The sequence below is a fragment of the Vulpes lagopus genome, chromosome 3 (genome assembly GCF_018345385.1).
Source record: "Vulpes lagopus strain Blue_001 chromosome 3, ASM1834538v1, whole genome shotgun sequence".
In the NCBI taxonomy this organism is placed as follows: Eukaryota; Metazoa; Chordata; class Mammalia; order Carnivora; family Canidae; genus Vulpes; species Vulpes lagopus.
In genome coordinates, this window is record NC_054826.1 from 163,824,836 (window position 1) to 163,835,810 (window position 10,975).

Genomic DNA, 10,975 nt, shown 5'->3' on the forward strand with positions numbered 1-10,975 from the left:
AGCGATTTTCCTCTTTCGAGAGACTGGGTATTCCAACGGGACAGCTTGGGCAAGAATCCCATCTGTCCCTCGGGCTGAAGGGACCATGACTGACAGGCCCCTCAGAAGCACCTGGACTTTCCTATACTTTGACCACTCTGGTCTCCTATACTACTCCTGTCTAGACGAGACACGCTTAAGGCTCCTAGTGATGCTGCTGCAACTTTTTTTTTTTTCCTGAACGTGATCTACTTCTCGACAGTTTCTAGCTGTGAAAAACTTTCCAGTTATGTCTTGTGACTCATGGAATACAGGCAAGACAGTAAGCTGTTACGGCACAAAGTGGCAATAACTAGGCCAGATCTCAGGGTCAGTGGGAAAGAAAGCCAAAGAAACGTGTAATAAGGCCTCACAGGAAGAGTTTGATTGGAGAAATAATACCCCAAGTAGGTATTCTCCATCCAATTCTCGTTACGTCCGTACACCATTTGCCTAGAGAGATTCTAACATAGCAACTGAATTTTTTTTAACCTCAGGCAGAGAACACAACTATTTTACTGATCTAATAATCCAGCAGGTACTTCTTGTTTGGCCAAAGCAGTCCCTATTTTTAGGTTGCATTTGAAGGTGTCTGAATAGCCCGCCCGTCCCTGCCCTAGCATCTTACACAGGCTTCATTCATGCCTGCTACCGTCTGGCCCTGTCAATATTTGAGGTTTTGAGCTACGGTTTAAGGGCTTGATGATTTCTGCTAAACTGAAAACCCTTTTAAAAGAATGTGTACTGTGGGGGCACCGGGCTGGCTCAGTCAGTTAAGCATCTGACTCTCGATTATAGCTCAGGTCATGGTCACGGCCTTGTGAGATTGAACCAGAGCCCCACACTGGGTTCCAGGCTTCTGGAATCTGCTGGAGACTCTCTCTCCTTCTGCCCCTCCCCCTGCTCATGCTGTCTCTCTCTCTCTCTCTCAAATAAATAAAATCTTAAAAAAAAAAATAAAAGAATGTGTACTTTAAATTGTTTTTGGGGGATCCCTGGGTGGCGCAGCGGTTTGGCGCCTGCCTTTGGCCCAGGGCGCGATCCTGGAGACCCGGGATCGAATCCCACGTCGGGCTCCTGGTGCATGGAGCCTGCTTCTCCCTCTGCCTGTGTCTCTGCCTCTCTCTCTCTCTCTGTGTGTGACTATCATAAATAAATAAAAATTTAAAAAAAAATTTAAAAAAAATAAATAAATAAATAAATAAATAAATAAATTGTTTTTGGTTATTTACACCATTGTGAATGCTTTTCTCAACTGTTTTTCATGGGAAAGAAAACTAGAAAAAAAAAAAAGTCTTGACTATGCTGGTAAGACTGGAGGATAAAACAGGACCAAGACTGCAGTAAGCAGGTGCCTATCCCCCAAATTGAAGGGGGGGGGGGCTGCTCACTCTCCAATGACACCTCCAGGCCCAGTAGCTCTGAGTGTCGCCTCCACTTTCACGCCCCGTGTGACTGACTGGCTTGCTCCCTTGTCCTGGCACCAAAGGATAAGGGTAACGTTTAACCAGATTCGGTTTCCGTGACTTGCAGTGAACTCACCCGGATGAATGTCCCTGCCCCCCACCGTGAACTGGGCGACTTGCTCCACCGGGAGTGCCCACAATATTCTGGCCATGCCGACCCGTTCTCCTGACCCTTGCTTCTACCCCCTTACACACCCAGAGGCACCAGCACTCCGCGAGCACCAGGCTGTGGTACTGTCCTCTTCGCTGCTACATCTGGCCCTGGCCCTGTGGGGTGTGAGGGAACGATGAAGGAATGTGCTTGTAGCATTAAGCAGCCCATTCCTCCCATGGCAGGGGACACTTGTGAAGTCCCACGTCCGCCAAAATACCTTGTCCTTGCCATAGACTGATGGCAAATTTCAGCAAATTTTTATTCTAATTATGATGCGATTTTTCACAAATTTGCATGTAATTTCAACATTGCTCACTTTTTCCCCCCCAACATGTGTTCAAAAAAAAGCACTGAGCTACATTTGCAAGTGATGCCTTACGCGTGCTTTGCCGCTCGGTCTCCAGCAGGGCCAGCCTCCTTGACCCAATTAGACTTCTCCACTCCCACATGGCTAGTAAATACAATAATTAATTTATAAGGAACTCTGAAACACCAGCTGGCAAAGATTCCCTATTCGTGGTTTGCAGAGAACGGAAGGAGAATTTAAGTTGTAGGGGACTCACGAAGCGTGCGTGTCTACTCACATCATTTAACCCACCAAATTTCTGAGAATGTCAAATTTCAAGTGTACTAAGTAAACGTTTGATAATTTGTCATCGATTTGCAGAAAAAAGAAACCTGCGTGACAAAATACTCAAGATGTATTTTGGGAGTCCAAGAGACTTTGGATATCTAGGAATATTCACACACATCCTAAGCACTTTATAAACTATGTTGTTCTTAAGGGAATGTTGAGAAGAAGGACAGTCAGCTTCAAGATTTCCCCGTGCTTCAAGGTAGAGGCACCAGCACCGGCCATCTCCTAGAGCACTGGCCCGGCCGAGAGCCGTGGTAGGCACAATTTTAAGGTGGCTTCCAAGATTCTTCCTCCTGGCATACGAGTATTATGCCCCTCTCTGAATACAGCCAGAACCTGTGACTATGACGGGATGCCACTCCTTGCATCCAGCTACATTAACATGGCAAAGGTGATGAGATCACATTGCACTCTGTAAGACGACAGTAGCCGTAGTGGTGGTGGCAGCAAGTAATAATAATAGTGATGGTGGCAGTGGCAGCAGCAGCACCAGAAATAGCCTATGGAGACATTCTCTTGCAGGCTTTGGAGAAGTAAACCCCATGTTGTAAGAGGGTCAAAGGCTTAGGACCTAAGGGCAGTCGCTTGGAGCTGGCCCTGGCTGACATCTGGCCAGAAAATGAGACTCTGTAGCTGCGAGGCACTGACTTGTGTCAAAAACCTGAATGAGCCTGGAAGAGGACTCTGAGCCTCAGACGGAATTGTGTACCCGTGGAGTAACTTCACTGTTGTCTGGTGAGACGCTGGGGTCAGACCTCTGACCGACAGATACTAGGAGATCATAAAATAGGTTGTTTTAAGCTAAGTTTGTGGTCGATTGTTACAGAGCACTAGAAAACTGACACAAGAACCAACTGCTTTTTCTTTTCTCTGAGTCCTACCCTTTCCCCCTCTGCCTCCCAGCAGTCAGGGTTGTACAGTACATCATGCTCTTGACTGCCTGACCTGGCGGACGGGACCAAGGGCCTCTGTCTGGAAATCAGAAGTCGGGGCCAAGAGATTCCCAACTGGAATCTCTTGAATGGAAAAGAGATATAAAGGTGTATGCTTTCTTAACACTGCCTCCGGGGTATACGAGGCTCTGTGCAAATACTTGGGGGTGTGCTGGTGGAAGCCATCAATAGCAATAATTTGATTAGAAAAGTCATGACAAAAATCACAGGCCCACGTGAGGTATAGCACTTTACTGACAAAAATTTAGGGCAAAAAAAGGTATTAACACAGATGTTTATTGTCCAGTCAGCGCACATGAAAACTTTTCCTAGTTTCCAGGATCTACTTTTTACGTTATTTACTGTCAAGGAGACCATTCCTGGCTAATTTCATATATCCATCCCGCTGCAAGGAAAAGGTAGCAACACTATTATTATTCACAATGCTATGGCTCTTTGGAACCTTTTAAAATTGAAACAGTATAGATCTTCTGGCCTCTGCAGTTCCCTAATGCCATTTATTGAATTCTGATTATATCATCACTCATCTCCTGGCAACATCCATTGTGCTGCCCTTGAATAATGGTTTCCAATGACTCTCAAATGTTGTTAATGTGCTTTGTCAATGATGACCACAAATGCAAGTCTTAGCCAGAGGATGCGGGAAAATGTAAACAATTACTCTGTTTTATGGTCATGTTAAATCATCATTTAGAGGTTTATAACATTTATTTATGGAGTTTGAAGCATTAACATAGAACAACACATCTTCCGACCATGTCTTCTCCTGAACTAATAAGCCTTGATCACTGCACTGCCAGAACGTGACCTTTCTCATGTTGACCACAATCCTGCCGCCACCCACCAGTTAGCAGTAGTAAGGATAGATGAGGGGCCCTGGGCAGAGCAAGAAGGGCAGTAAGCCATATCTATCCCTTGTCCCACAGGGCTTAAGACCAACCCAGGACAGCAGAATGTCACCACACTGATTAAAGGCAAGAAATGACTTTGATAGGAAGGGGCCATTCACTTTGCAGTACTAGTCTAGAAAGTTCTGGGAAAGGACAAGAATGACCATGACCAGGATTTTCTGACATATAGCACATAGCTTACAAAAGGGTGGTATGACTGCCCTGGTCACCAACAATGGGTTGAGGGGGAACCCCGGATCAAAGACCTGTGAGCTACTCATAACTCTCTCAGTTGCTCCTCACCAGGTGGCTCCTAGGTCTGAGTACAAACAGGTAAGCACCTGTGTACCACCTCATACAGGCTGCCCACGGAGGACAGTGGCTAGCCCAGGTCCTGAACCCATTCTGTGTCCACAGTATTGAAAATCACCCCCAAAACAGTGAATCAGTCTCATTCTCGTGGCTAAACATTGGTGCAACCCCATGGAAAAAATACTGCCCTTGTGATGGAATGAGCACTGGGAATTATAGAAGACAGATGGATCGCTGATCTCTACCTCCGAAACCAATAATATACTATATGTTAACTCACTGAATTTTTTTTAAAAATTTAAAAATAAGATAAAGACAGACTGCCCTGGCCAGTGGCTCACCAGGAATAGACGATGCAGCCCGAGACCTACCCCCATAGGTATAAGTCCCAGACCTTGTCGGGCACCTGGTGGGCCCCACCGACAGTAAGAGGGAGTTATTGTTGAGAGGACTTTGCAAGGGAGAAATAGGAACTGAGGCCCATAAGGTCCAGGTCCAGGTGTAGAGTGTCCCACCCAGAAAGGTTTGCTGACCAGGCCAAACCCACCAGCAACAACAGAATATTTGAGGGCTTCCATTGCCAAGACCCACACTGAAACCGGGTTCTGGCTCCAGGGCACCAGAGGGGTCCTAGAATATCTGGAGAAGGTTCTCCAAAGGGTGGGCCCTTTGTTAGGAGCCCTGCTTGTTCGGGTCTAAGTCAGTATGTACTCCTTCTACCCATCCCGTAAATGAAGCAACAGGGGAAGTTGGTCTACGAAAAGGAAAGAACCATACTCAAGCAGAGAGGCAGTGACGAGAGAATGGCGAAGAGTGCCAGACGCCCTGTCACTCTCCTGGACTGGTGTCGCGCTCTTGCCCTGCTAGTCCATTAAACACCTTCTCTTTACATTAGCTCCTTCCCCTTTCTGTTGGTTAAGCCATATCACTGTGATGTTTGTTATTTGCAAAGAGCTGTAGTGCAATACCCAGAACCAGATTCTTAGCTTTGTAGATGCAGGAACTCGACTTTATTGCTTCCATCAGTGCTAATTAACCTCTTGGGGATCAACATGCTAAGAGGACCCATAAGAAACTGATGTGCGTCTCAGAATGTCAATTTACCAATCTATAAAGAGGGCTAACTCTAAAAAAAAAAAAATAGTGTGTGTGGAGTATTCACTCTGGGTGTTTTGCCACAGTAGTGTCAGTGTACTCGGGAGGAGAAAAATCACTCAGAGGCTTGTTCGGTGAGCATAAGATTAGAAGAAAGAGAATGGGTGGTCTGGAGGAATTTTTCTTTCAAGTTGGGATACTTGAAATTCCTTTTCTGTTCTAGGAATATTTCTCTTTGACAAGTTAGTTGTAATCCCTGAACACAAACAGCCCTCCCTTCTGGTCATTACCAGATGTATTCTTATGTCTTGTTTCATTGTTATCTCAGACTTACTGTAAATCATCTTTCTGTTGACATACGATTCTCACAGAAAACGTTTACCAACTACACCTGATTGACTTTGGTACATTAACTGGATGTCATTCGCCAGCTCTAGCCTTTAATGGAATAATGATAGCCATCACTTATTGAGTTATAGTTATCAGGCACCTTAAGTGAGTTATCACACTCCTTTTGGTGATTCTGAAATACAGGTGCCATTATCATCATCTTTACTTCCTCCACGAAGAAACAAAATACAGATCAAGTAATTCGCCTGAGGTCACATAGTTAACATGTAGTGGAGCTGGAACTGCAAACCAAGAAATCAGACTTGAGTCCCCGTATGTTCACCGTATGTTACGTTTTACAGCCCTTCAAGAGGTACCTACCCGTTTTAAACCTTGATTTCCCATCTGAACAAAGCTAATAGTATCTTTCCTAAAGATTGGGAGGATTCTAAATGTTATCACGAGTAAAAAGCTCTTACCACACCACTGAATATATAGTGACAAATAAAGAGTAGCTTTTATTACCTGTGAAAGAATTCTCTCAGGCATATGGATTGGCTTTAGGAGATCTTTGTTCACCTTCATGTCAAAACTACAAACCAGATGCTAGAATGAGTTGATTCTATTTTCACGGGGCTGGTTTAATCAATTGCATGCTAATCCTTCCAACCTCACTTCTAAATCGTATTTTATTACTCCATTTCCAAATTCTGAGGACCTTTCTGGAGGGTAGAGCCACCCTCCCCTCTGTCCTGTAATATCTGTACATATTGCACTAACCCCAGCCACCACTTCACACCACGCCACAACTTCGCCTAATGTCGCTGCCGTACTTGTAACCTAAGGAGTGAATTTTACTTTCCACAGGTTCCCAGATTAAAATTAGGGAGTTTCTTAGGTATGAGTGTTAAATCCAGTGACATTTTATTTACTTAAATTCCTTGTTCTTTTGAGTAAGACCTATTTATTTCAAGAGCAAACGTTTTTATAGTTGCTTGTTAAGTCATAATTCTAGCTATTTTATAACACAAGGATTTATGTACCTTAATTAAGGAAAAAAAACTCTGGTCAATTAAAAAAATTTACTTGAATATATCTCAATTATGACTCAAGTGAATTTATGATTTGGAACTTTATTAAAAGTTATCTTCCATTCTTTTTGAGTAGCATTTTTTTTCCCCCTGAATGTGAACTGAACATGCATAAACAAGAACGTTGATTTATCTGGACTTTTAGAAAATTCTCCTTGGATCTACAAATGTAAACCTTAGAGACTGGATAATTGCCACCTTAGACTCTCAATTCATTCTAGAACCAAGAATAGATCTCTTCCTAACAGCTTTGTAATACGAGTTAATATAAGGTATGGTAGACTCGATATTACAACTGTAAGGGAGTTCAATCACCATTAGGACCAGAAGGTACCCACTCACCCGTGATACTCACGATGTCAAGGGGGTCTGTGATCATGCCCTCTGCCGCTCAAGTTAGTAGAATATTTAGCAAGCATCTACCTGAATGAGGGGATAGGTGAGCTAGGTAAATCGAAATATTTTTTAAACTTTTTCTTTAAAAAAAAAAAAAAAGCCCAAATGGTAAGTGTGCAGCTCAATGGATTTTTAGGAAATAAAGATACTTAGGTTTTGCCTGCTTTTGAACTTGATGTAAACGTACAAGTTTCATCTGGCTTTTTCAATATTATACTTTGGAGTGGCAGCCACACTGTTTAATGCGGTTGCAATTTATTTTCATTTCTATATATAATATTTCAGTGTGTGAATACATGACTATTTTCCAGGGTATCATTAATAAGCAATTGGAAAATTCTAGTTTGGGGTTATTATGAATGTGTAGCAATGACCATTATTATACACATCTTTTGGTGAACATATGTGCATTTCTGTTGGGAATATACTTAGGAGTGGAATTTCAGGGTCATATGGTATACGTTTGCTCAGACTTAATAGATTCTGGACAAATGTTCTCTCAAGGAGATACATCAATTGACACTTTCACTATGTATATGAATGTGTAAGAATTTGTTGTTCCACACCCGTCTCCGACACTTGGAATTGTCTGAATTTTTCATTTTAATCATTCTGATGAATATGTAGTAGTGATTTGCATTTCCTTGACTTGCACTGCCAGAGCCAAGATAAAATAAGACCACGACTCTTTCCTGCTGATTGCAGCTAAAAGCTCAGATCAAAATACAAAAAGCAACCACCCGAGGACTCCGAAAAGTAAACAAAAATGGGCAGATTGGGTTGAATCAAAAGTTGGAGAAATGCCCTCTTTGTTTTTCCTATTTTCTCCCACAGCTTTGACCTGAAGCCCGGCATCTAGTAAAACTAACAGCAGCACAGGCAGCAGAAACTAAGAAAAATCCTGTCTTTCGAGCCAGACAAATTGAGAGAAGGGGTTCCTGTGAGTCAAAGTTGGTCAGGAAATACCTGGCTTTTTTTTTTCCCCCCTCTCCTTTTCTCCCTCTGGGCTTTGCCCTGAGAGCTGGGGCCTGGGCTCAGACCAAGAGAAACCCTAACTTTCCAAACAAGAGAAATAGAAAAGGAGGCCTCTGTGGTATGAAGACTATGGAGGGAATCCACATTTTTTTTTTCTCTCACCTCTTTGCCCCAGTGTGGGCCCTAGTCAGCAGCTGCAGCTATGGAAGGCAGCTAGAACTCCAAGAAAAATCTCCTATTTCTGGCAGGAGGGCCAGAAAGAGGTTACTCTGCAAAAGAGAGAACATGAGTATCAAAAGGGGAGCTCTGTAGAAGGGGACCCCCAAATTCTATGCATAAACCCACATAAATGGTTCTCACACCTGAACTAAGAATTTGCAGAAAAACACAAAGCTGTTTAGCAAAGGTCTGTGAAATGAACTACAATTTAAACTACAGTAGCCTCCCCTTTTCAACTGGGGATACGTTCCAACACCCCCCAGAAGATGCCGGAAACTGCAGATAAAACCCTATGTATACTGTTTTTTTTCCCCTCTACATTCATTGCTATGATAAATTATAGCTTAATTTATAAACCAGGCAAGAACTAATAATGAAATAGAACAATTCCAATAATATACTGTAATAAAATTTATATTAATGTGGTCTCTCACTCTTAAAGTATATTTTTGGACTTTACTCACCCTTTTATTAGATTGTATTTATTTAGAAAGCGCATGTGCAAGCAGGGCAGGGTTGGGGGCTGGGGGTAGGGACAGAAGGAGAAAGAGAATCTCAAGCTGACCCTGCCCTGAGCCCAGAGCCTGACGTGGGGCTGCATCTCACAACCCTGATATCATGACTTGAGCTGAATGCTCAACCAGACCAGCCATCCAGGTGCTCCTCAACCTTTTATTTCTATGTGAAATGCTAAAATGCCTGTAGGATGAGATGAAGGGAGGTGTATAACAGGCATTTGTAACTGTCCGAGGATGAGTCAGAAGGAGAATCATCTGCTTCTCATAGTTGATCACAGGTTAACTGAAACCAGGGAAAGCGGGCAGCCCGGGTGGCCCAGTGGTTTAGCACCTGCCTTGGGCCCAGGGCGGGATCCTGAAGACACGGGATGGAGTCCCACATCGGGCTCCCTGCATGGAGCCTGCCTGCTTCTGCCTCTCCCTCTGCCTGTGTCTCTCACGAACAAATAAATAAAATCTTTAAAAAAATTGAAACCAAAGGAAAGCAAAACCGCAGATACCAGGAATTAACATACTGCCCGAGCTCCAAAATAATGCTGGGGTGCTGCCCGTATAGGGCAGGCTCCAAGCAGAATAACAGCTCTGAGAGCTGAGCTGAAAGGGACCAGCGTGCACGGAAAGTGAGAAAGAATTTGAACTTGTGGATCTAAATCAAACTGGACCCACCGCCTTTTAAAACCGAACAGGGCAGCACCAGTAGCCCAGCGGTTTAGCGCCTGATTTTGGCCCAGGGCCTGATCCTGGAGACCCGGGATCCAGTCCCGCGTCGGGCTCCCTGCATGGAGCCTGCTTCTCCCTCTGCCTGTGTCTCTGCCCCTCTCTCTGTCTCTCATGAGTAGATAAATAAAATCTTAAAAAAATAAAACAGATCATCAATAGTCCCCCAAAGCCTTTTCACAGGAACCCAGAGTGTACGCAACATGATATACTCAACACATCCAAGATTAAAAAAAAACACACACACACACAATTACTCAAGGCCACCGAGGATCCATCAATCTTCAAAGTGAGAACACATAACCAGTTCTCAAGGCAGAATAAGATCAACAACAGCTGCCACCTGCCAGCCACCAGGTGAGAAGACGTTCTTGGGACCAGCAGTAGCGGACGACGTCCTCCCTCCAGGCGCCTGCTGCGACCTTAGGAAGCCTCGCGCTTGGTCACCTCGTGCCTAAGAGCGTTCGCGGGAGCGTCGCTGGGACGGAGGCGGCACAACGGAGCAGCCGGACACCTGCACGCACGTGCTGCGGCCTAAGAGGAACCTGGGGGTACCTCGCGGGAGCGGGGGGGTGCTGCGTATTCTACCACCGACTATCCTTGTAGTTTATAAACAAACTAATTTAAATAATAATAATAATAAAATAATAATAATAATAAACCGGGCAGCCCCGGGGGGGTTGCTCAGCGGTTTAGCGCCACCTTCGGCCCAGGGCCTGATCTTAGAGACCCGGGATAGAGTCCCACGTGGGGCTCCCTGCGTGGAGCCTGCTTCTCCCTCTGCCTGTGTCTCTGCCTCTCTCCTCTCTATGTCTATCATAAATAAATAAATAAATCTTTAAAAAATAATAAAAAAATAAAATTAAAAAAAAAAAAACACAAGAGAATCCCCCCCCCCCGGAGAAAAGCAATGGGTCAAAGACAAAATTCCAACAACGCTGGCAAATACCCCGGTTGCACGCGCATAAGGGTTAAGGCGCTGCATCTACGCAGGTGTCGAAAGCAGCGAGTCTCTAAACGACGTCAGAGCGCCGCGTGCGCAAACAGCAGCGTCCCTAACCGCGGGTTAAAGCAGCTGCCACGCCCCCGCGACCCCACGCGCGACCCCGGCTGCCGTCACTTCCGCCTGGCCGCCCGGCCCGGCCCACGTGACCGGAAGTACTTCCCCGTGGGGTCCTCCCGCCCGCAGGGGGCTCTCCGAGGC

The 10,975-nt window shown here is 44.8% G+C and overlaps 1 long non-coding RNA gene across 20 annotated transcripts in view; it reads right to left on the bottom strand.

Annotated features, from left to right (window-relative positions):
• The window catches only part of LOC121486507, a 160,471-nt gene extending 149,643 nt beyond the window's left edge, over positions 1 to 10,828 (bottom strand). For 17 of the 20 annotated variants that reach the window (XR_005986672.1, XR_005986657.1, XR_005986656.1 and 14 more), the window contains exons 1-3: positions 10,017 to 10,509; positions 8,480 to 8,586; positions 7,302 to 7,369 (exon numbers count right to left, since the gene is read on the bottom strand). This is a non-coding gene — a long non-coding RNA (uncharacterized LOC121486507). Of the gene's footprint in view, positions 1 to 7,301; positions 7,370 to 8,479; positions 8,587 to 10,016; positions 10,510 to 10,720 lie in introns of those variants that run through there. The other 3 variants (XR_005986664.1, XR_005986658.1, XR_005986659.1) reach the window with 3 other exon arrangements.
• Between the last annotated feature and the right edge of the window lie 147 nt (positions 10,829 to 10,975).